This window comes from Corvus brachyrhynchos, unplaced genomic scaffold (genome assembly GCF_000691975.1).
Source record: "Corvus brachyrhynchos isolate BGI_N302 unplaced genomic scaffold, ASM69197v1 scaffold252, whole genome shotgun sequence".
Classification (NCBI taxonomy): Eukaryota; Metazoa; Chordata; class Aves; order Passeriformes; family Corvidae; genus Corvus; species Corvus brachyrhynchos.
This window is the reverse complement of record NW_008236774.1, coordinates 132,438-138,019: the sequence shown is the minus strand read 5'-3', so window position 1 is coordinate 138,019 and position 5,582 is coordinate 132,438.

Here is a 5,582-nt window from a genome sequence, read left to right as displayed (position 1 = left end):
TCTCTTCTCTTCTCTTCTCTTCTCTTCTCTTCTCTTCTCTTCTCTTCTCTTCTCTCCTCTCCTCTCCTCTCCTCTCCTCTCCTCTCCTCTCCTCTCGTCTCCTCTCCCTCGGTAGCCTCACCAAGCCCTGTCAGTGGCCGCGGCCAGCAGTACTCTCACTGCCCGCTAGACGGTGCCGTCCTAAAGGCGTAAACCCCTCAGCGTTAGACTGCAGCTCTGTTATTTTTCTGCCAGGTGCCCAGCGTGTGCCCACGGCACCGGCGGTGTGCTGCGGGAGGACCCGCTTTGCCGGCCCGCTGCCCGGAGATGCCCGCCCGAACCCCCCGTGTCCGGCCACAGGCGCCACTGCGGGCCCGGCGGTCGCGGGGTGCCCGGCAGTCCCGTGCAGCAGCGAATGGATGCAGCCAGGCACGTGCCCTGCCGGAGCGGCAAGTCACAACAAAAGGAAGCCACACCAGAGTGGCAAGTCACACCAGATGCGCAAAATTTCCAAGGAAGTGCTGGTGTATTTCCTCACCCAGATGCACTTGCACGCCATGGCCAGGAGCACAATCACTCCCAAAGCTGGCAGAGCACTGACCCCTTGGAGGGTGCAGAGCTCAGCCCTGTGTGCAGTCCAGCCCTCGGCCCAGGGAAAGCCAGTACCAGCAGCTCCAGGAAATACCCAACCTTTCCACCTGCTATGCACCTTCTGGTGTCTTATCCCACCTCCCCTTGACTGGTGAAATGAAGGGCTCTCCCTCCTCACAGAGGGCCTGGCTCCGGGGTAAGGAAAGGATTTCACATAATCCTGACAGTGTCTCAGAGCTGCAAGAACATGAAACATGGTTATCAACATGGTTATCACTTCATGCCAGGTATTTCCCACTTCGCACCAAACAAGCACGCTGAGACGTACCACAGCCCTGCCCAAATTAAGGCCCTCTGCTCCCCTCTGCCTGAACCTGACTGTTTGGAGGGGCTGTGTTTACTGAGATGTACCACATCTTTTCAATGGCAAGTGGCTGTGCCTCCGCCAGAAGGCATCCCTAGAGATGTACTGCCCTAGGAAAGCATCACTTAGCCAGAGAGCACACCTGAGGAAAAAAATGCAAGGGTTAGAAGGGTTAGACACCCAAATTGCTACTCCCGTGAGGCACAGGTAATTTCTAGACCCTCAGAAGAGGCGCCATCATCACTGCCAGTGAAATCTCCTCAAGCAGGAATTGGGGGGTCATTTCCAAGGAAGTGCTGCAGTTTATTCATTGGATTATCTCTTTTTGCTTGTATTGGCAGTCTAAGAAAATATGTACCATTCACAGAAAGCTTCATCAAGTTACATTATATTTGTATGTTTTTTTGGGATGTGAAGGTCCTGTCTTGCATTTCCATAATTATGCAATTCACAGAAAAAACTGTTATGCTCTATACCACCATCCCAGTTAGAGTGACTTACCCTCTTGCCCAAAACTCCTAGGTGTTTGTTGGCTTGTTTAACACAGCACAAGCAAACAGAGGTGGAAACACAATGATCCAGTGAATTAGAACATGGGGTTCAATCTCAATATCAGATCTTCACAGTAGTTTCAAGATAAAGCCCCTTGTAAGTTTCTTCCAGTCCAGATTAAAATGTCACCTCGTGTCTAAGGAGGAGCCAGCACAGCCCACAGCTTTTGCTCAGACAAGGCACAGCCACCTAATATGGTTCCCAGATGGGGCACCAACAATGCTGTGTTTCCTGACCAGCCAATACGTTCCTCTTGCTTTCCCTCTGATTTTCCTTAGTCTAGGAGCAGCCACAACCAAGATACTCCAAGCTTCGGTGTGAACCAACCCTACAAGAAATGGCATTGCAGGGCACACAGCTCTCAAGGCAGAGGAAGAAGAAAACTTTTGCTTAGCTGAGGAGCTATCAGTTCACATCCCTTTGGGGAGATGATTCAAAGTGAACTTGAGTCTCACCCAGAGGAACTCAGAGACTGTAAATAGGAGACCACCTCATCATCATCCCTGAAACTGCTTTTCGGGGAAACCATTTTGCAAATTGGGTCATACTCACTAATAGCCTGCTGATGACCAACACTGCGCTGTTGCAAATGAAGCATTCACCAAAAGCAGTTCAGCCAGTGCTACTGACAGGTCCAAACGGAAGATCAGGGCCTGAGGCTTTGTCTAAAACCAAAACTTTCTGTAATTTAATGGAATTCAATTAACAAAGCAAATTAATTAAACCAGTGCAAATGCCCGAGCAGGCTATCTAAATCTGCTGTGCCTTAAGGCTTATTTACAAACAGTTTTGTGCTGCATTGACCATTCCTGTATAGCTTCTTTATATCGGTGTAACTCATCTGTGGAGAGACCTCATTATATCACACCAGGGGATGCCCTGATTTAGCTAGAGCGATTTCCAAACACAGTTAGTGAAAACAATACAAGCATTGTGTGTGTGAATTCAAACAACCACCCAATTGATTTAAGCTAAACTGGGTTTAGATAAAGTTAAGCTGTCCCTACAATATTGTGTTAGTTGTAAATCACTGCATATGCTTTCACCTTCTCCAGAAGAGAAACAAATGGTCTCATTAGTAAGTGAGACTAGGACAAGACGTGCGTTTGCTCTAAGCTGCTGTGAGCAAGCTCTGAACGCAGCTGATGCGTTAGCTGAAGATGAGTGTCATCAGCACAGCGTGCTCACGGCACAAATGTACCGAGAACACGGCCAGTCCTGCATGTCTCCTGATTTTAAATCATCCACATACTCAAACCACTTGCAGTTCATTGCTGAAAGGCATTATCGTCAAGCAGCAGCACCTCTTATCTTTCCTCCCCTGGGGCATCACTCCACCATCACATGCTAATAGACATAAGCCACTTTTCATCCAGCACAACCGGGTAGCAAGATTAATGCAGAATCTTGTCTGCTTTAATGTACTTTGCTTCTCCCAGAACAGCCACAAGCTAAATGTGCCTGAATGGTTTTGGCACCAGAGCTACGAGATTGTCCTCTTAACCATCATATTACTGCATTTCCCAGGAAGAGACCAGCCTACAGTGAAGGGCTGCATAGCTGTCTTGCTTCTGGAGAAATTGGGAACTACATAAAATCAGTGTTTATGGAACAGTTTGTTGGCTTCTCTTGACTTAACTTGAGTGCCAGAGATCAGGCCTTTGCTCCTGCTTCTGTCACCAGCCCTCCATATGCTCCTAACCTCTTCTGTGACTTGGCTCCTCTTCTGCCTCTTTGTCTCTCCTGTATGTGGAAGTCGCAAATGTTTTGGGGCAGGAACCAACACTTCATCCTAAGAGGTTTTCAAGCCTCAGCTGGAGGAAGCCCTGAGCAGCCTGGTCTGATCTCAGAGCCAACCTGCTGTGAGCAGGAGGTTGGAGCAGAGACCTCACAAGCTCCCTCCCAACGTGAGTTATCCTGTGGTGAATAGAACATAGCAAATAGCACATAGAGTTGGTGTGGGTTTGGGAGAAGGGGTATGGAAAAGGCTTCAAAGAACAAATATTTTTGGTGGACACATCATCCTTACTACAAGAGAAAAAAGTATTTTCTCCATTCTTAAATACATGGAATTCATCAAATTAAAAGGGAAAGTCTACCTGAACATTAAACATAGTATTTATCTCATGGAGAGCTTTGGGAAGCAATAGTAAATGAACAATAAATTCTGTCTTCTGAGAATTCAGGCCAAAACTTTCAGCCTTGTCTGTAAGAGTTTTAGCATGTCTGTACAAAACTGGACAAATTAAACTACAGCTACTTTGGCTAAGTGTAGATTAGGCCATGGAAGTTTGAAATTAAACCAGTATAAATGAAATCATCATTGAAGGTCCAAGGTTAGCTCCTGTATACAGCCTCCTTCTTAACACAATCAATTCATTTCCTCTGAAGACTCAGAAGAATAGTATCAGTAACCACAGCAACACTGAAACGTAAGTATCATTTTTAGCTCCATGATGTAGGCTGCACAAAATAAGAGAACACATTTTGAAAGTTTTCATCACAACCTACTTTTTTTAATTTTTTTGTTATATTAATAACAAAACATGTATCTGGGATTTTTTTAATCATTCTTAAAATTTTCATTGGCCGATGATTGGTTTACATTGATTGTAGCTCACAGTGAGGAGGTCAGTGAAGCCTCAGCTCTTCTGCCTCCCATGGCATTCTTCTCAGCACTGAAGAGATAAATTTGGTCACTTGTCCTTATTCTTTCTGGACCCAAAGTAGGGTTTGAAACCCCTGTTGCAAACCATGGAAGATACCCAAATGGTGTTTCTGAGCATCACACCAGCCAGCCCAATGGATCTCAAATATCCGAATTGGTGGCTTCCCTCCTGCAGCTGGAGGACAGCCTAGGCCCATACATGAGAGCTTGTCCTGTGGGCCCTGCAGTGTCAGGATACGTTCAATTGGTCCTCAGCACTGGGGTTCTCTGCACCATGTCCCCATAGTGCCTGGGGCATGACTGGCCCTGGCAGGACAGCACCCACCTGAGAGGAGACTTCACAGCAGGATGCTCATACAGCCACCTCTACACCCCAGGTACATGAACACGTTGGACACACTGACTCTGGAAGATCAACATGAGTCTTGAGAGGCATCATGACCCTTCATTCAGATGGGTACAGGCTACCAGAGAAGATTGCAGTACAAACCTCCATCTTGAGCAGAGCTGCAGAGCTGATGGAGTTCTACAGTCTCAGAGGCACCCCTGCAGGGCACTTCCCTGTCCTGAGATATGGGATATATCAGTGTACACTTCTTATTGAGATACCTGGACAGGTCAACTTTTAGGATTACCGTATTAACCTTCAGGAGCCTAAATAGAAGCCAAATAATTTATCAGCAGTCGTGGCTAACCAGGGAGGTCCCAGGTGACAATGTGACAAATGTGTTGGCAAGTGAACACCCATCGATGTGGAGGATCAAAAGGAGGACCTGGGGAACTACAAGCCTGTCAGCCTGGCCTCGGTGCTGTGGGAGGTCATGGAACAGATCATCCTGAGCACCATCACATGTCACATTCAAGGCAACAAGAGGATTAGGCCCAGACAGCACGAGTTTGTGAAAGGCAGGTCCTCCTTGAACAAACTTCTACTGCAAGATGACTTCTATTGCTTAGTGGGTAAGGGAAAAGCTATGGTTGTTGTCTACCTGGACTTTAGTAAAGCCTTTGAAACTGTTTCCCTCAGCATTCTCCTGGAGAAGCTGGCTGCTCATGGCTTGAGTGGGTGCACTGTTCACTGCGTAAAAAACTGGATGAATGGCCAAACCCAGAAAGTGATGGGGAATGGAGTTAAATCCAGCTGGGGGCTGGTCACAAGTGGTGTTCCCCAAGGATCAGTTTTATTGCCAGCTCTGTTAAACTTCTTCATTGATGACCTGAATCGAGAGCCCCCTCAGTCAGTTTGCAGATGACACCAGGTTGGGTGGGAGTGTTGATCTGCTGGAGGGCAGGAAGGCCCTGCAGAGGGATCTGGACAGGCTGGATCGATGGGTCAAGCCCAATTGTGTGAGGTTCAACAAGGCCAAGTGCCAGGTCCTGCACTGGGGTCACAACAACCCCAGGCAGTGCTACAGGCTGGGGGGCAGC